The sequence below is a fragment of the Phocoena sinus genome, chromosome 5 (genome assembly GCF_008692025.1).
Source record: "Phocoena sinus isolate mPhoSin1 chromosome 5, mPhoSin1.pri, whole genome shotgun sequence".
Taxonomy (NCBI): domain Eukaryota; kingdom Metazoa; phylum Chordata; class Mammalia; order Artiodactyla; family Phocoenidae; genus Phocoena; species Phocoena sinus.
The window spans coordinates 94,171,884-94,196,113 of NC_045767.1; the positions used below are offsets into that span (position 1 = coordinate 94,171,884).

Sequence of the window (24,230 nt, forward strand, 5' to 3'; positions counted from 1 at the left end):
ATTACTATGAACTATATGAAAAACAAAAGAACAAAAAACCAGAACTAGAAGAAATGGACAAATTCCTAGAACTGTACAATCTCCCAAGACTGAACCAAGAAGAAATAGAAAATATGAACAGACTAATTACCAGTAATGAAATTGAATCGGTAATTGAAAAAGTTCCCAACAAACAAAAGTCCAAGATCAGATGGCTTCACAAGTGAAGTCTATCAAACGTTTAGAGAAGAGTCAACACCTATCCTTCTCAAACTATTCCAAAAAAATTGAAGAGGAAGGAATGCTTCTGAACTCATTCTACAAGGCCAACATCATCCTGACACCAAGACCAGACACACAAAAAGAAAATTGCAGGCCAATATCACTGATGAACACAGGTGCAGAATTCCTCAAAATATTAGCAAGCTGAATCCAACAATACATGATAAGAATCATACATCATGATCAAGTGGGATTTATCCCACGGATGCAAGAATTTTTCAGTATCTGCAAATCTTAATGTGCTACCACATTAACAGATTGAAGAATAAAAATTATATGGTCATCAACAGATATGGAATAAGTTTTGGACAAAATTCAACACGAATTTATAATAAAAACTCTCCAAAAATTGGGTATAGAGGGAACATATCTCGACATAATAAAGGCCATATATGATAAACCCACAGCTATCAACATACTCAATGGTGAAAAGCGGAAAGCATTTCCTCTAAGATCAAGAACAAGTCAAGGATGCCCACTCTCACCACTTTTAGTCAACATAGTTTTTGAAGCCACAGCAATCAGACAAGAAAAAAAGACTCCAAATTGGAAAGGAAGAAGATTAAAATTGTCATTGCTTGCAGATGACATGATACTATATGTAGAAAATCCTAAAGACATCACCAAAAAACTACTAGAGCTCATCAAGGAATTCAGTAAAGGTGTAGGATACAAATAAAGAAATCTGTTGCATTTCTATACACTAACAACAAACTATCAAAGAGAAAAATTAGGGAAACCATCCCATTTATAATTGCATCCAAAGGAATAAATTACCTAGGAATAAATCTGACTAAGAAGCTAAAAGACCTGGACTCAGAAAACTCTATAAGACACTGATGAAAGAAATTGAAATCAGCACAAACAGTTGGAAAGATATACTGTGTTCATGGATTGCAAGAATTAATATTGTTAAAATGACTATACTACCCAAGGCAATCTATAGATTCAATGCAATCCCCATCAAAATACCAAGGGCATTTTTCACAGAACTAGGACAAATAACTTTAAAATTTGTATGGTACACAAAAGGCCCCAAATAGCCAAAACAATATTGAGAAAGAAGAACAGAGCTGGAGGTATCATGAACTCTGACTTCAGACTATATTACAAAGCTACAGTCATCAAACCAGTATGGTACTGGCACAAAAACAGACACATAGATCAATGACACAGAATAGAGAGCCTAGAAATAAACCCACACACTTATGGTCAATTTATCTACAAAAGAATGCAAGAATATACAATGGGGAAAAGATAGTTTCTTCCCTAAGTAGTGCTGAGAAAACTAGGCAGCTACATGGAAAAGAATGAAATTAGAACATTTTCTCACACCATATACAAAAAGCAAACTCAAAATGGATTACAGACCTAAATATAAAACTGGAAACCATAAAACTCCTAGAAGAAAACATATGTAGAACACTCTGACATAAACTACAGCAATATATTCTTTTGGATCTTTCTCCTAAGGCAAAGGAAAAAAAATAAACAAATGGGACCTAATTATACTTAAAAGCTTTTACACAACAAAGGAAACCATCAACAAAATAAAAAGACAACCTATGGAATGGCAGAAAATATTTGCAAATGATATTACTGATAAGGGGTTAATATCCAAACTATATAAACAGCTCATATAACTCAACTTGAAAAAAACAAACAACCAAATTTTAAAATGGTCTTCTTTAAGAAGACCTGGATAGACATTTTTCCAAAGAAGACATACAGATGGCCAACAGATACATGAAAAGATGCTCAACATTTCTAATCATCAGAGAAATGCAAACCAAAGCCACATGAGATATTATTACCTCACACCTGTCCGAATGGCTATCATGAAAAAGACCACAAATAATAAACATTGGCAAGGGTGTGGAGAAATGGGAACCCTCGAACACTGTTGGTGGGAATGTAAATTGGTGTAGCCACTGTGGAAAACAGCATGGAGGTTCCTCAAAAACTAAAAACAGAACTACCATATGACACAGCAATTCCACTTCTGGGTATATATCCAAAGAAAATGAAAACACTTGTTCAAAAAAAATACATGCACCTGAATGTTTACAGACACATTATTTACAATAGCCAAGATATGGAAGCAACTTAAGTGTCCATCAACAGATGAATGGGTAAAGAAGCTATGTTATTCATATAGAATGGAATACTACTCAGCCATAAAAAAGAATAAATTTTTGTCATTTGCAACAACATGGATGGATCTGGAGGGCATTATGCTCAGTGAAATAAGTCAGACAGAGAAAGACAAATGCCATATGTTATCATTTATATGTGGAATCTAAGAAAAAACCAACCAAACAAAAGACCTGAGCTCATGAAAACAGAGAACAGATTGGGGGTTGCCAGAGGTAGAGGTGGGGGTGGGTGAAATGGGTGAAGGGGGGTCAAAAGGTACAAATTTCCAGGTATAAAGTTATTAAATCATGGAGATGTAATATACAGCATGATGACTACAGTTAATAATACTGTATTGCATATTTCAAAGTAGCTAGAAAAGTGGATCTTGAAGGTTCTCATCACAAGAAAAAAATTCTTTGTAACTATGTATAGTGACGGATGTTGACTGGACTACTGTGGTGATCATTTTGTAATGTATACAAACATCAAATCACTGTGTTGTACACCTGAAACGAATTATAATGTTATGTCAATTGTATTTTTTGAAAAAATTCCGTGGTGTCTTTCATATCTGGAAGCTTGCCCTAGAGTCTGTTTCTCTCATCAATTCTGTAAATCATTTCACACCCTTTTACATCCCTGTCTGCTTTTCAAGCAGGAGAAGGCTCAATTGTCTCTGCCTGCACTCTGAATGGATACACATGGTTATTTTTGGACTGAGATGCAACTTTCTTTTCCTTTTCATTTCTGAAACTCCAAAATGTTGTTCTAGTGAAAGTGTTTAACTTCACTAATACTGACGACCATGTTGGAGTTTGAGGGAGGGCCCTGTGAATAGTACTCTTCTTTACCTGAGTTCAGAACAGGTTGGGACATAGAGGAATTGATGATGTGGAGGTCAAAAAATCTCCTTTTTTAGCTGATAAAGCTGTTGGGAGAAATGCAATTTAGGTTTTTGGTCAAAAAGACTTGCAAATACTGCACCCAAAGTTAAATTTACCCACTCAGTACAAGCTGAGCTGGACTCTGGCAGGTCTCCCTAACAAGGTCCAGCCCCTGAAAAGTTGATGGTATAGAGGAGCAGAACAGATGAGAACATACACTCTTCTTCCAGACGGGCAGATCAGAGAGAGAGGAGCATCTCCCACATCCCTCCCCTAAACTCAATCACCAGAGGGCAATCTCCATTCTTCCAGTTTTCAGAAGGAGGAGCTTCCACTTTGGGTATGTGTTCCCTCCATCTTCCAAAATGTATGTCTCAAAACTTCCCTCAGTCGTCTCATCCAACTAAGATTTATTTCTTTTCAAGGGTTCTTATGCTTTTTTCTCCCTCTGATTTATCTTTCTGGGAATAAAAACAATAGTCTGTCTAAAATAGTTTTATAAAAATAAATTAATTCAGTCTTGATCAATGATAGGTATAGTGGATGGTGTCCCATGTCACCCAGACACCTCTTCAGGAGTGAAGTATTTTTCACCTACTACTGAGAACACTTAGCTATCAGTCTTCATGTCTTGCCTGAAGAGAGGCACTTTGCCTGAGGGCACAGGCCCTTCCTAGAACAGTCCACATTCAGTGACTGATTATCCTATTCATTGAAGCCTCTGCCCCCTTGATCCAACTGAGAACAACAATAAGGGGTCATCTCAGCTTCAGAGATTCCTGTCGAGTCTGGTGAGGCCTTTGTGTAACCATGCGGTGGTCCAAATTCCCTTTCTGCTGAATCCTTCTTTTCTATCCATCCCTTCCACATGTGTTCAACTTAAGAGCAACATTTAATAAACTTCCTGTACACTATTATTTGTCTCAGAGGCGGTTTCCTGGGGACCCAACCTGCAACAGTTAGTGCCAGGAATGATCCAAGAAAGTTAGTGCTAAGAAAGGATCCTGAAGCTGGGTTGTCAGCAGCTAGCTGGCCAGAAGGACCCTGTAGTGAGCTGGATACTGCACACCCACCTCCCAAATTCACGTTCATTTAGAACGTCAGGATGTGACCTTATTTGGAAATAGGGTCTTTGCAGGTGGAATTAGTTAAGGATTGAGGTGCGATCATGGTAGATTAAGGTGGGCCCTAAATCCAGTGACAGGTGTCTTTATAAGAGAAGAGGACATAGAGGAGAAGGCCAAGTAAAGATGGGATCAGAGATTGGAGTGATGCTGCCACAAGCTAAGGAACATCTGGAGCCATCAAAAACTGGAGGAGGCAAGAAAGCATTCTTTCTGAGAAACTTCAGAGGGAGTATAGCCCTGCTGACACACTGATTTTGGACTTCCAGCCTCCATAATTATGAAAAAATAAATTTCTATTGTTTTAAGCCATGCAGTTTGTGGTCATTTGTTACAGCAGCTCTAGGAAACTAGCACAGACCCCATCATTGATGATGCGTGGAGTACTGATGACCCCTGGCACAAGGCTGAATTATTAAAAGGTTGAAATTGTTAAAATGTTTGCTGATGGTGAAGTGGAAGGAAATGAACTAGCAGGTGCACTGGGTCAGGTGTTTGAGAAGTATGGGGAAATACTAACCACATGTACAGTGGAATTAAGTGGCTTTTGCTAAATGCAACTGGTATTTTGGAAAAATAACAGGAAGTTGAGTGTTTAATCAGTAACTAAAAGGTAAGCCAGAGGCCTTCTTTATAGCATCTAAAGAGGCTCTTGTCTCCTTCACCAGAAGCCAGAGAAAACAGAGGACTAGGCTCTGGACTTAATCATAAATATAGAAGAGCTCTGAAGAAGATTCACTTCGCAGCTAGGCAAGTATGCAATGCCAAGGTCAGGGTCCTAGTTGGGACAGAATGGGGTCATCTTCAAATCCCTGGATTCCTCGGAACCCACGATCCTGCAGAACTTATCCAGTCTTCCCCATTAATGGGATTCATGGTGATGTAGAACCCCAACACCCCCGCTCCAGATCTGTACTCAGTAAGTAGATTTCAATCACGACATAACCCAGCTGGGGATGTGCTAGGCTGGCTAGGCTGATTAGGGAGAAAAGGTACTCTACCCCGAAGGAAGTTTCTTGGGCGAGAAAGATGCCATGTGGAATCCATATAAGTCTCAATGGGAGAATCACAATGCAGACTGCTAGGGTTCTGGACAAGGTCATTTACAGCAAGAACTGTACACTGTTTGAAAAACAGCTTCTGGCTTGCTACTGGGCCTTGTTGTAGATGGAGCATCTGAATATGCTATACCAAGCAACTATGCAGCAACACTGCCCTTCATAAATTTGGGTTAAACCAGAACCCACAAATCTTTAGATTGGGTAGATGGAATGGTGCTCCAGGATCAAGCATGAACAGAGCTGAAGGACAAAGCATCAAAACAGATAGCCCAGACCTCATCACTGTTGCACTAGTGTCTTACCCTCGGGTCACACCCTAGGCAGCATCAGGGTCCCTTATGACCAGATGTAGAAGTAGGAGCAAAAAGATGTCAATCCTTTGAAGAGTTTCAGCTGGCCTAAACTGCTTCACAGGATGGCACGGAGGAGACACTGTCTACCAGAACGTTGAGTATGAGCTAATGAGAAGGGCATCAGCATCACTAAGAAGTTCAGTGGTGGCTGCCTCTGTAGTCCAGAGGTGACAAATGGAGATGCCACTACAGGACTGGCACCACTGAGAGCAAAGAGCATGATCAGATTCTGAAAGAGTAGAGGCAGGAGATAGCGCATAAGCTTCAGAAATCCAGCGGACACAATCATTGTCATCAGCAGCGTGGTCAGAGTGGCAGCCAGAGGGTTGCAATCTGGCTCAAAGAGATCTGAACCATGAGGACACCCTGTGGAATGTGACATGGACCCACTCTAGAGATGACATCAGGCAAGAAATTTATTAGAGAAAGTGCCTATCAGGGAAAATGGCGCAGCAGCCGGGTGAGGCTGAGAGAGCCATTAGGCTGCATTGCACGTCTAACTCCAGAGGAAAGAAGTAAGGTTGCACGGAAGCTTCTTAGACTGAGTGCAACTCTAAGGAAAGTTTGGCAAGGCCACTGCAGAGTCCTCGAGCCACTTTACTTCCCTGCTTGTCCTGCCAGAGTGTCCAGTGTGAGGAAGATCAAGGGTCATTTGTCCCAGATAGTGGGGACAAGATGGCGGCTCCACTATTGCCTTGGCTTTGGGGGAATTTCAGTTCCATGCACATATATTTCAAGAACAAATTAACCTGGTTGTGGAATTCATTAGACAGTGGGGTTGCTATTAATCAGCATCTGGCGTCTCTTTAAACTGAATGGCTTGCTTGGGATTTAATCAGGCAATAACAAAACGATGATAAAAATCGCAACTCAGGTTTTTTTTTTTTTAATATTACATAACTTGAGACATTAGAGTGATTCCAGATAAATTAAAATTGGGCAGCACCCTTCTTTTGGATGAACTCTATTAATCAAGTGTATTTCATAATTATTGTTTATTTGATCATCAAGCCCTAAGGGTGAGTTAAAGATTTTAATTTCCTGGGAAACGTATGCCAAAGTATGAAATCAAGAAGACTGCTATAAGAGGCAAAGGATATCTAAAATGATGGGGCTACCACAACTGGTCAGTTCATAAATAATATTTGTATGATTTTATAGGCTGGTTGCCAGTAATTATGTCAGTTACTCCTACTAAGGAAATATCTCATTCCAAGATATTAAAGTTAGACCTTACTACAGAAAATCCATTAACTTCATCATAACTTTATAGAAGTTTGATAAAAACTCATTAATCAAACTGTATAGACCTGGAATATCTTTGGAAGGATACTCTACTGGAGGGTCATGGCAGTCAAGGTTATGAAGTAGATTAATAGTGTTTGTTGTGTTAGAATTTGTTTACTATATCGTACTAATTTTAAAATTATAATCAAAATCAAAGCTATAAGTCATAGTTGGTACAATTACCACTTTAAAATCACATAGTATTTTGATACTATGATATACTTAATGTAGGAAGTATTGGATTTACATGTGAACATATGTATATCCTGTGGCTTCTGTTTTGTTAAAACCCGGACCTATCTCTTGGAGACCCTTTCTAGGATAACCTAACCATAGCCAATGTGGAATGACCCAGGTTTGGGGAGGTATGCCAAAGCACCACTAATTCCACAAGACCACACCATAGTGATCCGATGAGGCCACACTATGAGTCCACACTGTGAGGGAAAGACATTTCCACATTGACTCTGGGGTAAGACTAGGGAAAGAGAAGAGGCTTGGAGTACTTCTGCTGGTGGGGGTGAGATCCACGTGGAGACAGACAAGAGTAAGAGGAAACACCCAATCTCCTCCTGGTGTCAGCAATGGCACTGTGGAAACACCCCTTCCTGAGCAGCTGGGACCCAGGGCAGCAGCATCTACAGTGGGCCTCCAAACTTCAGGGGGGTAGGTCTGAGTTCTGCTCCTGCTACTGAGTGGCAAGACTGACATTTTGGACATGTAATTACTGTTTTGCCTTCCTGAATCTGAGAGGGGGACAGTCATGGGGGTCACTGTGTCCAGCAGAGTGACAAGTGATGAGCTCGTCAGTTTAAGTAATGGAAAGAAGCAGCTTGCAATGGGCAGGTGAGGAGGAGAAAAATCTGAGATAATTAATCCAGGGTACATGTGCGATAGTACATTTGCAAATAGCTAGAAGTCTGTGTCCTCTTCCCTATTTGACAAAAACAAACAAAACCAAAAACCCCAAACCAAAGCAAACCTGTGGGGAATAGGACAATAACTTTGCCTTTAAAGGAAGTGTAACATAGCTACAAGCTAGGGACCTTGATGGATTATCCTCTATAAGCCCCAAGTTCAGTAACTTTATAGGCTAGCAGGGAAAGCTTCCTCCAAAACAATCTTTGCTGGTCACTTAGTTCGGGAGCCCCATGGACTGAGATCTCATTCTGGGCAGCCCAGAACAAGATATTTTAGCCTTCTGTGTCTGGGGTCTCCAACCCCACGTAGGAAACAACCCCATCAGTGCTAGATAAGCCATGTCCTCCCATTGGAGCCTGAGTCTCTGATCTTTGAATAAGGCTCTAAGTTCCTGATAGGCAAATTACCAGGAGAGTCAGTTATTATACTCTTATCAACTGAGGAAAAATTATGCCTGTTACTCAAGGGATGCAAAGCCTCTCCTAGCAGGCAACTTTGTCAGACAATTTTCATGAGGGGCTTTATAGAGCAAGAGCTGAGGGATGGGGCTTCCCTGGTGGCGCAGTGGTTGGGAGTCCGCCTGCCGATGCAGGGGACACGGGTTCGTGCCCCGGTCTGGGAGGATCCCACGTGCCGCGGAGCGGCTGGGCCCGTGAGCCATGGCCGCTGAGCCTGCGCGTCCGGAGCCTGTCCTCCGCAACGGGAGAGGCCACAACAGTGAGAGGCCCGCGTAACGCATAAAAAAAAAAAAAAAAAAAAAAAGAGCTGAGGGATGTAGTAAGCAAAATCTCCCATGTTGCTGGAACAAAGAGAGTAATGGATTCCATTAGCCTGTTTTTTTTTTTTTAATACCATCCCTTGATGAAAGCTGAAGGCACAACACCAAAGTATAACACAGCAAACGTGATTGTGTGTGAGGCCAAGAAAATATTGTACAAGTACATGAGGGTTCTATTCAATCTGAGGATGGAATGCACAATAACAAGAATTGGATGTGCTGCTTGACCTGTAATCAATTCTCCACAAACATCACTTTTCTCAATTAGTCTTTTGGAAAGAGGAAACAGATGATTTGAAATTAAGCTCTACTAAGGGTGTAGAGGAGAATTGTTTTGCTTGTTCAAAGTTCATCCAATACTTTAAAGAACCAAATGAGCATGGGGTGAAGTTAATATCCCAAATTATGGTAATTAAGCAGATTCACTAAGCCCTGTGATCCAGAAGAATCTCCATCTCTCTTTCGTTTGGGATAGACTTGGAGGTCCACACAGGCAAAGCCAGAGTCTTTCATGTCCCTAGTCTACTGGATAATCCGTTATAAACTGGAACCAACTTCCTACACGTTTAGACTTTCAGGCCATAGGCTCTTTTGACCCACTTCTAGAAACTTATGTCTGGCAGTTTCTTTCAACTCCTGAAGGCCTGCTTGTTTTCAGGGATTATATCTGCCTGTTGGTATCTGGGTACTTCTGGCCAGAGGAACAGAAATCTTTCCCTATTGTGATCCTGAGGGAATTCCTGAGGCAGAGCTGGTGATTACGTAGATTCTGGCAAATGTTGCAGGCAAGAACCAGCTCCACCCAAGAGAATCCCCTGTGCCGTAGGGTCTGGGAATGAAGAATGAGAGAGGATAGTATCTATGGATTCAGCTGGCTTAGACTTTAGACTAGAGTAGATATTTAGCACTTTTGGTCTCAGCTCCTTAGCTTTGATAGAGATGTTGAATATGTCAGTTAGCCAGTCTCTCTGTTGGAAAAGTAGACGTCTTATGCCTGCTGCAGCTTATTGAACGGATTAATAACTCAATAAAAGACTGCTTTATATGGAGTCATCCATCAGAAATCTAACTCCAAAAGCTACTGTATAAAAAACCCAACCTAACCCTAGTTACTAGGAGAGACTGATTAGAAGTCCACATGAAGACAAGTATTCATCCAAATTAAGGCAGCACTTTTTAAGATCCCTTTCAGATGACTCATTGGACCAGCTAAGTGGATGATAAAATAATGAGGTCTAGGATCAAAAGTTGATGTCTGTGGGAGAGATGCATCTGGACTCTGAGGGAGGTGTGGTCTTTAGATGGGTCCCCAGGGCAGTACTAGCTGTCGATTCTCTAAGTTGTAGGCCTTATAAGATGTGGAGGCACGGTGGTCAGGAGTGTCTCTCCAATCCTGGCTGGCAGTGTAGATGGGGAATGCACACAACTAAGCCCAAGGGTGAACTGCTGGGGCACACCCGCGGGACCAGGTTTAGTGCTTTGGCCAGGAGATGGCAGTGTCTAATCACACAGCAGAGCTCATGGAGCCCTGAGCCACCTTGGCTGGATGGAACCACAACTGGGTAGCTTCTGAGCAGGCTTTCTGAGAAGAAATGACTAGCCTTGACCGACTAATGCAGTCTTAGGACATCTTGTGTTCTACAGCTATGGGTAAAGATACATAGTTCTTGGGAGGAGAATGGCCAGGTTAATCTAATTGACCCAATCTGAGGCTGATTAGCAGAAAGGAGACCTCAAGAAGTGGGGGAGATGCTGAAAGGCTAAAGCAGAGCAAGACACACCGGAGAAGAGGTAAGAGTTGGACCAACAGGCGTAGGTCTCAGAATCCCAGCGAGGCGAGAGAAAAGATGGGTTCTGTCAGTGGGGAAATTGTGGGGACCACATTTCAAAGCACCAGTATGCATGGCTCTGTTGACCTCTCCTCTCTCACAAAATAGATTATGCCCCAAACATATACTGAGCTAACATAGCTGGCAACAGGTGGGCAAGACACAGATGGTCCCTACTCTCTTGGATCTCTGTTTTCTCGTTAAGGCACGTGACCTCTTTTACCTGCCTTGGGAGGGGTGCACTTATTTGGGGTCTGCTAAAATGGAAATGGTAATGGTAGGGGGAAGGCTTTTATGAGATAAGAGCTATTATGTGCCATAGAAAGAAAATAACATGCTATACCATAGCAACTTTGGTTCTAAAATATAAACCCAGTGAACTTCTAGGTGATTTGCCATAAAACTAAGCTATCTAAGAAAATAACTTACTAGAATAGTGGTTTATAATTATGAAATGGTTTTAAATACTTATTAAATATACTTTTACTTATTAAAAACACTAATACTTTATGGCCTTGGGTTCCAATTATTTTGCCTTATTGTCATACTAATATAATACCAATACTTATTAGTGATTTATACTTATTAAATGGTTTTTATATAACTCCATTTGGTAATCAGTGACTTGCTGGCACATTCTAACACTGACAACCTCATCTGGAGCATATGAGTAAATAACTTGTCCAAGGTAACCCAGCTCTGAGAGATGGACTAACTCTGGATCCCAGAACTCCTGATTTAGTCCAGAGAACTTTGTTCATACACCATGAGGCAGTCTAGTTTATGTAAGCAGAAATTGCACCCATGGACTCTTTCAGGTCTCACAGGTTCACACACTAAGCTGTAGGAGTTTTGAATATTAGTAAACTCTCTGGAGCACTCCTTTGTGAGAAGGTACCTGATGGTGATCAGGAAGCCAAGGTGAAGAGACCTGCTCTGTTGTGTCCATACAGAACCTTGCTCAGAGCAATGGGGCTGAAGAAATTGGTGCTCCATTTCCCCCTACTAGCCTGGAGGTTCTTCACTGGGTGTCATTCGAGACACCCAACTGTAGAACATGAATCATTCTTGAGGCCAATCCAAAATACTGCAATGCCCATTGTGGGCACTGTTTTCTCCTAAAGATGTAAGACCAATCTTGACCTTCTTAGATATTTGTGTTTCAGAGCCAGATGGATGTCAGGCAAACACAAAAGCCCCTGGGGGAGGATCCAGCACTAGGCAGGAAGCCAGACCATGGAACAAAATACTCAGCCCCCAAGGCCACAAGGAACTTTTCACTTGTAATGGAATTCATGACTAGAGGGGTCTTTGGGGGTATCCTGGTGGTAACTTTGGAAAGCCCTATAGTGGGGTCAGATCTGGGTAAAACATGCTATCAAGGGTCTCTAGTGTTTTGCTTTCAGAATACCCTGTTCTCAGATATAGCTTAACTTGTCAAACTGTTGAACTCACTCTGATTCCTTAAGCCACTGGAGCAGCTCACATCCAGACAACATGGCATCCCTTATGTGCACCATTATGTTTTGTTTAAACACAACAGATTTAAACCAAAGGAATGACCTATTTTGAATATTTAGAGTTTAGAAGAATGGGCCATAGCATTCTCCTGATGCCCCATGGTACATGCCCTCAGCCACTTATGACTTCACACCTGAGGGGGTATTTATGTCTTATTCATGCTGGCAGTATGCTCCCCAGGCTCACACTGGACCTCTTCTGAGGGGCGTGGCTTTTGCCAGCCCAGGCTTTTTTGTATGTACAGCCTGGAAAAGTTAAGGAGTTGTTTCTGGGGGCAAATCTGAGAAGCATACGAATCCTTCTGCAAAGGTGGAAAGCTGAATGGTGGACTTCAATATTGCACCTCATGGTGGCTTTTCCTTCTTTTCTATCTGAAGCTTCCCCTTATACACTCCTGTTTTCTGGGTGTAGGCAGTTTATATAGGAGGCAATCCCAAATCCTTATCTCAGGCTCTGCTTTTAAGGAAACCCTAACACAGACCCCAGCTTCAGAAGATTTAGGTCACTCAGAATAAAAGCCTATAATTTTAAAAAGTGAGTGAGGGAAAATTACATCGTAAGCTATAAAACCACAGTAAGGCATCATTCAGTAATGGAAGAAGACACCAGAGGTGAAAGTAATTCTTGACCTCAGGGAACTTCCATTCAATGTTTTAAGTTTCCTCCATTAGTGAAGGAATAGAAAAATTGGCTTCTGACATGCACTGCATACTTTTTGCTGTTTGAGCCTCGCCATAATTCCTCATTTGGTGGACTTTTTTCTTATCTTTCTTTTCAATCTTATAGAAGCCAGTGAATCCTGGTGCCTACCTTGCCTTTTGCTGCCCTCTGCAGCTGCTCCTCTTTCATTCTTTTAAAGGGTGGCTTTTGCCTCAACTGTAAAGGAGATCTAAGATTATATGATGATTCTGATTGAGAGGCTGAGGGAGACTGTCTTAAGAAACTGGCCTCCTGTTCAGAGGGTTCCAATCCAACATGGTGACATCAGAGGCTCCTGAACTTACCTCCTCCCACAGACACACTAATCTACAGATACGCATGGAAGAATTCCCTCTGAAAAAAAAATCCAGAAACTGAGTGACTCCTACACTAAGGTGAATGAGAAAAAAACCTACATCAAAAAGGATAGGCTGAGACATACTCACCATAAACTCCACCCCTGGCACAGTACCCTGCAATCGGAAGGGAACTCCCAACTCCCAGCTTCGCCCTGAGGAGTGAAGGGTTTAGACCCAACATCTCACTCCCCAACTTTTAAGACTTCAACCTGAGGGGTGCCCCCCACCCCCACCCAAACACCTAGCTCAGAAAGCCAACAGGGCTTGCATCCATGAGAAGCACCAGATTACAGCAAACAAAGAAACAGTTTTTAACAGGCTCTTGAGGACTCCCTATGGCTATCCCCCACGCAGGGCTCAGTATAGAGGCAGCAATCAGAAATGCCCATCTCACTGTCTTTCCCCGAAATAGGACTATTTGCATATCTTAAAAGGTGCAGCCTGAGGGTCAGACTCCTAATTTAGCCCACATCTAAGGTGACTGTGGTTCTCCCTGGAGACTAAGGAGGCCATTGGGAGCCATCTCTGGATCCTCCCTCTGCTCTGCTACAGGTCACTAATATCTCCCTGAAAGAAGCGTTTGCATGTGTCTGGAGCCCTGGCTTTTTTAGCTCTTGCCCAGAGGATGCAACCTTTGATCACATGGCTCTGGTAGCCAGTGGGGCTTGTGTTCATGGATCCCACAGGACTGTAGCAAACAAAACTCAGTTCTTAACCAGCCATCCACCCCCACCCCACCAGGACTCAGTGCAGAGGGGATAGACAGAACCACCCAGCTCCCAGTCTTTCTCTGACAGAGGTCTACTTGTATACTTTAGAAGCTGCTGCCTAAAGGTCCAGCTTCCAATCAGCCAGCATCTACGTGTTGACTAAGATCCTCCCCCTGGATACTGATAAGTATTGGCACACCCTGAAACACTGGGAGCCACAAAGACAAAGAAGGCAGCTTGGACCATCACAAATGTTTGAGAGATAATCAGGAACTAGGGCTGATAAGATTCCTTTCCTACATAAGACCACTCCTGGGAGAAGTAGCTATTTTATCTGAAGTGCAAAAACCAACACAGAAAGTCAAGGAAAATGAAGAAAGGCAGGAATATGTTCCAAACAAAAGAACAAGACAAAACTCCAGAAACAGACCTTAATGAAACAAAGGTGATTTACGTGATAAAGAGTTCCAAGAATGGTTATAAAGGTGCTCACCATGTTAGGAGAACAATGCATGAACAAAATGAGAATTTCAACAGAGATAGAAAATATAAGAAAGTACCAAACAGAAATCACAGAACTGAAGAATATAATAATAGAACTGAAAAATTCAATAGAGAAAGTTTGAAAACAGACTAGATGAAGCAGAAGAAAGGATCAGCAAACAGGAAAACAGGGCAGAGGAATTAATTTAATCAGAGCAGAAAAAAAAAAAAAAAAAGAGTGAAGATAGTTTAAGGGACCTATGAGACAACATCAAGTGGACCAACATTTGCATTATAGGGGTCCCAGAAGGAGAAGAGAGAGAGAAGGGGCAGAAAACTTACTTGAAGGAATAATGGCTGAAAACTTCCCTAACCTGGGGAGGGAAAGAGACATCCAGATCCAGGAAGCCCAGAGAGTTCAAAATAAGAAAACACAAAGAGACTCCACTAGGAATGTTATAATTAAAATGACAAAAGTTAAGACAAGGAGAGAATCTTAAAAGTAGCAAGAGAAAAACAACTTGTTACATATAAGGGAACCCCATAAAACTATCAGCTGACTTTTTCACCAGAAACTTTGCAAGCTGGAAAGGAATGGCATAATATATTCAAAGTGCTACAAGGAAAAACTGCCAACTGAGAATACCTTACATGTCAGAGCCGTGCTTTAGCATTGAAGGTAAGATAGAGTTTTCCAGACAAGCACTAAACCAGCCTTATAAGAAATATTAAAGGGACATCTTTGAGCTGAAATGAAAGGACACTAATTAGTAACAGAAAAACATAAAATCTCATCAGTAAAGTAAATATATAGTTACATTCAGAATATTCTAATGTTGTAATGGTCGTGGTAAATCACTTACAAACCTAGTATGAAGATTAAAACACAGGAGTAGTAAAAATAACTATAACCACAATAATTTGTTAATGGATACATAAGGTAAAATGATATAAACTGTATCATCAAAAATATAAAACATGGAGGGGGGAGAGTAAAGATACAGAGCTATACTATGTGTTCAAACTTAAGTTGTTATCAGTTTAAAATATACTGTTACAAATAGAAGGTATTTTATATGAGTCTTGTGGTACCACAAGTAAAAATCTATAGTAAATACACAAAAGATAAAGAAAAAGAGACCTAAGCGTACCACTACAGAAAAATCATTAAATTACAAAGGAAGAGACAAAGAGGAAGAAAAGAACAAAGGCATTACCAATAGCCAGAACAATTAACAAAATAGCAACAGTAAGTCCTATTGATAATTACTTTTAATGTACATGAAGTAAATTCTCCAGTCAAGTGACATAGAGTGGCTAAATAAATTTCTCAAAAGACCCAACTATGCTGCCTGTAAGAGACTCACTTCAGATGTAAGGACACATAGAGACTTAAAGTGAAGGGATGGAAAGAGATATTCCATGCAAATGGAAACCAAAAGAAAGCAGAGGTAGCTATACTTGTCAGATGAAATAGACTTTATAACAAAGATTGTAATAAGAGACAAAGAGGGTCATTTTATGATGATAAAGGGATCAATCCAACAAAAAGATAACATTTGTAAATATGTATGCACCCAACATAGGAGTACGTAAATATGTAAAGCAAATATTAACAGATCTAAAGGGAGAAATAGCAATACCAAAATATTAGGGGACTTCAATACCCCACTTACAGCACTGAATAGATCATTCAGGCAGAAAATCAATAAGGAAACATTGGACTTAACACTTAACTAGACGGACTTAATGGACATTTACAGACCATTCCATCCAAAAGCAGCAGAATACACATTATTCCCAACTGCACGTGGAACATTCTCCAGGACAGATGATATGTTAGGCCACAAAACAAGTCTTCATAAATTTAAGAAGATTGAAATCACATCAAGCATGATATGCTGATACGTTAATGAAAAATTGCAAATATGTGGAGGTTAAAGAACATGCTACTGAACAAACAGCTGATCAAAGAAGAAATCAAAAGAAAAATCAAAAACCTTGAGATAAATGAAAATGGAAATGGGATTCAGCAAAGGCAATTCTAAGAGGGAAGTTCATAGCAATAAACGTATACATTAAGACATAAGAAAGATCTCAAACATCCTAACATCTCAATGAACTAGAAGAACTGAGCTCAAAGTTAGTAGGAGGAAGGATAAAACAAAATCAGGCAGGTATAAATGAAGTAGAGACTACAAAGACAATAGAAAGATCAATGAAACTCTGGTTCTTTGAAAAGATAAACAAAATGCACAAAACTTTAGCTAGATTTATTAATTTAAAAAAGAGAGGACTTAAATAATAAAAGTAGAAATGAAAGAGGACACATTACAAACAACAGCACAGAAATACAAAGGATCATAAGAGACTACTATGAAGAATTATATGCAAAAAAAATTGGTCAACCTAGAAAAATGGATAAATTCCTAGAAACATACAACCTACCAAGACTGAATCACAAAGAAACAAAAATCTGACCAGACCAATAGCTACTAAAGAGACTGACTCAGTAATCAAAAACATATCCCAAAAGAAAAGTCCAGGAACATATGGCTTCAGTAGTGAATTCTACCAAACATTTAATTAATGGAATTTTATCATATTCTTTTAATCTTTTTATTATACATTATATAAATATATAATTATGTATTATTTATTATATTTTATGTAATATAATTATATACTATTTATATTTTATAGTATATAGCACTATAATAATATAATCAATAAATTATGTTAATGATATTAATGTAATTAAAACCAAGCCTATCAAATTCTTCCAAAAAATAGAAGAGAAGGGAATGCTTCCACATTCATTTTATCAAATTTTACTCTGATAACAAAACCAGACAAGGGCACTACAAGAAAAGAAAATTACAGGCCAATATCCCTCATGAACATAGGTGCAAAAATCCTTAACAAAATGTTAGCAAACCTAACTCAAAAGCACATTAATAGGATCATACACCATGATAAAGTTGGATTTATTCCAGAGATTCAAAGATGGTTCAACATTTGTAAATCAATCAATACAATACACCACATTAACAAAATAAAGGATAAAAATTATATGATCATCTCAATAGATGCAAAAATGCATTTGAAAAATTCAACATCCATTTATGATAAAAATTCTCAAAAAACTGGGTATAGAGGGATTGTACCTCAACATAATAGAGATCATATATGACAACCCACAACTAACATCATACTCAATGGTTAAAAGCTAAAACAGTTTCTTATAAGATCAGGAAAAAGACAATATGTCCACTGTTACCACTTTTATTCAACATAGTATTGGAAGTAATATAGTAGGAAAGGGTGATGGTGGAATTTGAACTCTTGCAATCTTAATACAGAGCTCCTGGCCAGAACAATCAGGCAAGAAAAAGAAATAAAAAGCATCCACATAAGAATGGGAGAAGTGAGCTTCCCTGGTGGCTCAGTGGTTTAGAGTCGGCCTGCTGATGCAGGGGACACGGGTTCGTGCCCTGGTCCACATGCCGTGGAGCAGCTGGGCCTGTGAGCCATGGCTGCTGAGCCTGTGCGTCCAGAGGCTGCACTCCGCAATGGGAGAGGCCACAACAGTGAGAGGCCCACGTACAGAAAAAAAAAAAAAAAAAAAGAATGGGAGAGTAAAACTGTGTCTATTTGCAGATGACGCAACATTTTATATAAAAACCCTAAAGACTTCACAAAACAAAAACAGACAAAAAAGACTTCACAAAAAAACTGTTAGAACTAATAAACAAATACAGTAAAGTTGCAGTGTACAAAATGAACACATAAAACCAGTTATGTTTCGATACACTGACAACAATCAGAAAGAGAAATTAAGAAAACAATCCCATTCACAATTGCATCAAAAAGAATAAAATACATAGTAATAAACTTAACCAAGGAAGTGAAAAATCTGTACGCTGAAAACTGTAAGGTACTGATAAAAGAACCTGAAGAAGATACAAATATGTGGAAAGATATTCCATGCTCATAGATTAGAAGAATTAATATTGTTAAAATGTCCATACTGTCCAAAGCCATGTACAGATTCAATGCAATTCCCATCAAAATTTCAATGACATTTTTCACAGAAATAGAACAAACAATCCTAAAATTTGTATGGACCCACAGAAGACCCATAATAACCAAAGCAATACTGAGAAAGAAGAACAAAGCTGGAGGCATCACACTCTCTGATTTCAAACTATAGTACAAAGCTACAGTATTCAAAACAGTATGGTATTGTCATAAAAACAGACGCATGGATCAATGGAACAGAATAGAGCACCTAGAAATAAATCCACTCATGTATGGTCATTAATTTATGACAAAGGAGTCAAGAATATAGAATGGGGAAAGGACAGTCTCTTCAATAAATGATATTGGGAAAACTGAACAGCCACATGCAGAAGAATGAAACCAGATCACTATTTTACACCATACACAAAAACTAACTGAAAACAGATTAATGACTTGAATGTAAGACCTGACCATAAATCTCCCAGAAGAAAACATAGACAGTAAGCTCCTTGACATTGGTATTGGCAATGATTTTTTGGATTTGACACCAAAAGAAAAATAAACAAGTAGAACTACAGCAAACTGAAAACCTTCTGCATAACAAAGGAAACCATCAAAACAATGAAAAGACAACCTAGGGAATGGGAGAAAATACTTGCAATTATATTTGCTAAGGGGTTAATATCCAAAACATATATAAAGAACTCATAAAACTGAATGGCAAAAAATAATAATTCAATTCAAAAGTGCACAGAGGAACTGAACAGAAATTTTTCTGAAGAAGGCATCCAAGTGGCCAGTGGGTTTGTGAAAACGTGTTCAATATCACTAACATTCAGAGAAATTCAAATCAAAACTACAATGAGATATAACCTTACACCTTTTAGAAGGGCTATCACCAGAGGGACAAGAGAAACGAGTGTTGGTGAGGATGTAGAGATAAGGGAACCCTTGTGTACTGTTGGTGACAATGTAAATTGGTGGAAAACTCTATGGAGGCTCCTCAAAAATTAAAAATAGAACTACTGTATGATCCAGAAATTTGATTTCTGGGTATATATGTGAAGAAAATGATATTGCTATGTCAAAGAGATATCTGCACTCTCATATTCATTGTATCATTATTCACAAGACATCAAAACAACCTAAGTGTCCATGGACAGAAGAATGGATAAAGAACATGTGGGAGAACATACAATGGAATATAGTTGACCCTTGAACAACATAGGGGTTAGGGTGCCAAACCCCTGCCGCCAAAGATCCATGTATAACAGTCAGTCCTCTGTGTCCACTGTTTTGCATCCATGGATTCAACCAACTTACAGATTGTGTAGTACTATAGTACCTTTTTATTGAAAAAAATCCACATATAAGTGGATCAGCACAGTTCAAACACATGTTTTTCAAGGGTCAACTCTTACTCAGCCACAAAAAAGAAGGAAATCCTGACTTTTGTGACAGTATCGATGGACCTGAGGGCATTATACTAAGTGAAATACAGACAGAAAGACAAATACTGTATGATATCATTTACATGTGAAATGTAAAAAAAAACAACAACAACAAAAAAAAACTAATAGAAACAAAGAACAGATTGGTGGTTGCCAGAGGAGGGGGGGTAGGGCATGGGCAAAATGTGTGAAAGCTGTCAAAAGGCATAAACTTTCAGTTATAACATAAAGAATTCCTGGGGATGTAATACACAGCATGGTGACTATAGTTAATACTGCTGTATAGCATAGTGGAAAATTGCTAAGGGAATAGATCTTAAAAGTTCTCAGAACAAGAAAAAACTGTATAACTATGTGAGATGATGGATGTTACATAAACTGATTGTGGTAATCATTTTGCAATATAAACACACATCAAATCATTATGTTGCATACCTTAAACTAATATAGTGTTATATGTCAATTATATCTCAATGAAACTGGAGAAAAAAACAAAAAGAAACTGGAGCCCTGTGCAGCCCTGGGGATGTCCCCTCAGATCTCCTTTCATGAAAGAACTTACCGTGGAGCTCTGAGGAAAGCAGCTGCTGACAGCCTCTCTGCAGTGCCTTTGGGATCCAACCCAATATTCGAGCAGTTCCCAGCCAATACTTAGTACAGTGAAAATACAAGGGCCTGCCTGGCCATTTCTGATCAACTCCACAGGGGGTAATCTTTGCTCCAGAGCTCCTTTGAGTTGCCCAAGATACCTCTGGCTATGTAATGTGGTGCAAAAACCTTCCGTGCCTAATCCTGGTTCCTCCTCTTCATTTATCACAGGTGTTACCCCCTAATAAGCCTCTTACACTCCTAATTTCACCTCAGCATCTCTTTCCTAGAGGATCTGAACTGACACAATTGGTACCGAGAATGGTCTGAGAAAGCAAGATATGTTTTGGGGACTGGATCCCTCATTTCCCAGCTGGCAATGCGAACCCTATCCTGGTTGTTATGTGAGACATGGATAATCTATGGGTGTGGGGCGGGGATGGGCAAACTCCAGACCAAGGGCCAAATTCCACCTTGCCACCCGTTTATTGTTGTTTTAATTTGTATGGAAAAGTCTTTATTTTACCTTCAGTTTTTTTTTTAATTAATAGACTTTTTTTGGGTGCAGTTTTAGGGATACAGAAAAATTGAGCAGAAATCCCCTCACCTCCCCCCAAGTTAGCCTTATTGTTAACATCTTGCATTAATGTAGCGCATTTGTTACAACTGATGAGGCAATATTGGTTCAATATTATTAACTAAAGGCCATAGTTTACATTATGGTTTACTTTTTCTTCTGTGTGTTCAATGGCTTTTGACTAATGTATAAACACACGTATCCACCATTATAGTATGACACATAATAGTTTCACTGCCCTAAAAATCCCATGTGATTTATCTATTCATCCCCAAATCATTGGCAGCCGCTGATCCATAGTTTTGCCTTTACCAGAGTCATATAGTTGGAATGATACAACCACCTGTGTTTTTTTTAAGTTGTATTGGATCTCAGCCATGTGCATTCTTTTTTTTTTTTTTTTTTTTTGGCGGTACACTGGCCTCTCACTGTTGTGGCCTCTCCCATTACGGAGCACAGGCTCCAGACGTGCAGGCTCAGTGGCCATGGCTCACGGGCCCAGCCGCTCCACGGCATGTGGGATCTTCCCGGACCGGGGCACAAACCCGCGTCCCCTGCATCGGCAGGCGGACTCTCAACCACTGCGCCACCAGGGAAGCCCTGCATTCTTTTATATATTGTCTATTTTTGCACTACAACACGAGAGTTGAGTAGTTGCTACAGAGACTGGTCTCAGAAGCCCCAAAGTACTTATTATCCAGCCTTTTACAAGGAGTCTCCTGACTCTTGTTCTATGGCACAAGGTGGCAGCCCAGTTGCTAAAATTTTCTCCAGGTTAACCTAGTGGAATGTTTTAGTAGAGGAGAACAGTCTGGCCAGAGCAATCATTCAACTGTTTGAGAAGCAGGCATGGGTAGGTACAGAAGAAAATGAAAATGAGGACAATAGAACTGGCTGGCCGGTACTAAATCACATTGAGCCACTAGATAGAGAGAGGAACAAGCTGAAGCAGTTAATAAACCATTAAAATCAAGTGTGGAGGCCAGAGAACTTCTTCAGAAGCTTCCAAAAAGCCCTATTTCCTAAAGTGAAAGAGCAAAAGAAGTGGAAGACCAAATGCTGGATTTAATAGAGTTGCTGAGAAGCAAAGTTGACTGAATGCTCAACTGAAGCAGGCCTCTTATACCAATGTCAGGGCCTGTTTGGACAGACTTGGAACCATTAGTACGGGATGGAACTATGTTACTCTTCATATTGCCCTGAACCCTTAGAGACTGCCGATGTGGCTAGCTCACCCTTCCCTTTCCTATGAAGAGAGTTACGTCTTAACCTAGCCCCCACCCTCACCCTCAAGGCAGCAGAAGCTCTACCGTAAGATCTGCCCCCATTTTCCTCTGGCCGCCAGGCTGATACCTGGGGTTAAGCATTACACAGCCAGGTAGATACGGGCCTGCAAGAATTAGCCAACATGAACCAGCAGGGGTCAAGAGAGCACCCATGGTTTTGGATTTGAGTGTGCTTGACCTAGGGAACCAGGACATTAGACCAGATAAGGGAGAGTTTTTTGACTTGGTGGCACTACTGCTGATACTGGATTTAATACCCTGGCAAGGGCTTCCGGGGATGAAGCAAACTTAATGCTATGGGGACTCCTAGAAGCCTGGAAAATGCAAGGGCCCATGCCGAGCCAAGTTGAAACACCTTAACTGCAATGACAGACAGTAGAAGAAGAAACTAAAAAAGCCCAAGGACATGGGCATACTGGATTAAATATATTTTGTGATGATAAAAGACCTACCATGGAATGATGTTCCACAGGACAGCCCAAAAGACACTCATTCACCAAGGTCATTAGGAATGTACTGGCAAGAGGGTCACCAGCATCAATAAAAAGTTCAACAGTCACTCTCTTCTGAAGGCCGGTTGCAGACAGTAGGAGGTGCATTTAAAGGTCTTGGCTCATTTCTCATAACGGAATGTGGCGCTCCTGAAGCAAAAGAGGCCAGGTGGCAGCCCTCAACCCGCAAAAGCCAGGGTGTCATGATTATTATAAAGCCAGAGAAGGCTGGAATAGCAGCCAAGTGGAAATGACCTCCAGAGAGTTCTGAGATGTGTAACGTCTCACAGAACACAGCATTCACAGAAGCAATATACATGGGAATCAATGAGGGCATTGATTAATACGTACAATGAGAAGAATGAACAAATGGATGACAAGAAGGCTGAGAGTGGTTACCCCGATTAAAAAGTCATAATGTCCGGCACTGTCCCCAGACTGAGCGAAAATTACTCTGCCAGTTGATGTTTTTTAGCCTTTGTCATCTGCCACCCCAGAAATGACATGATGCGCATACAGATAGAGGGTCCACAGTGGCAGAGATGGAGGCCATGGGTGGACCCAGCAATGTGGACTCTCACTCAATAAGGCCAATCTAACTACTGGTGCTTCTGAATGTTTAACCTGCCAGCAACATAGACCAACGCTGAGCCCCTGATATAGAGCTCTTTTCAAGGAGACCAACCAGCCATTTGGAGGCAAATCAATGACACTTCAACCCTTCGGTCTCAGAAAAATGAGTGAATCACTCTCACAGGAACAGCCATTCCTGATATGGGTTTGCCTTTCTTGCCCTCAGCACCTCGTTCAGCATCACTATCCAGAGTATCACAGAGTTCCTGATCCATACAACACAGTATCTGACCGAGGTCTCCCATTACAGTGAAGGAGGTATGGGAGTGAGTCATGATGGGATTCCCTAGTCATATGGCACTGTGCCATCCAGAATCAGCTGGTCTCAGAGAGCTTTGGAAAGGCCCGCTAAAGGCAGAACTGAGGTACTTTTCTCCAGAATACATTGTACATATTATAGAGAGATCTCTCAATGGTACTGTGACTCCAACAGGGAGCACATTTGGCCCAGGAGCCAAGAGTTGGAAGCAGAAATGGCTTTACTCATCATTATCCCCAGTATCTCACTAGGGAACATTACGCTTCTCATCCTCACAAATCTGGGCTCTACCATGTTGGAAGTCCTAGCCTCCAAATTAGGCGCACTCTTGCTTGATAATACAGAAATGGTCCCAGTGAGCTATAAACTATGGTGGCCACCGAGGCACAAAATTTCTCCTTGGAGTTACTCTCCGTTTGCTCACAGTGGTAGAGCTGGCTTGATAGTATGCACTTCACTGGCTACTTTGCTACCCCGTTTTCCTACCAGGGTTCCATCTACCTCTCAGACGAC

The 24,230-nt window shown here is 40.5% G+C and overlaps 1 long non-coding RNA gene across 2 annotated transcripts in view; it reads left to right on the forward strand.

Moving 5' to 3' along the window:
- The window catches only part of LOC116754719, a 173,325-nt gene that overhangs the window by 79,491 nt on the left and 69,604 nt on the right, over window positions 1-24,230 (forward strand). Inside the window, exon 4 of one of the 2 annotated variants that reach the window (XR_004350146.1) lies at window positions 5,077-8,564. The exons of the other annotated variant lie outside the window; for it this stretch is intronic. This is a non-coding gene — a long non-coding RNA (uncharacterized LOC116754719). Of the gene's footprint in view, window positions 1-5,076; window positions 8,565-24,230 lie in introns of those variants that run through there. 2 annotated transcript variants of the gene reach the window in all.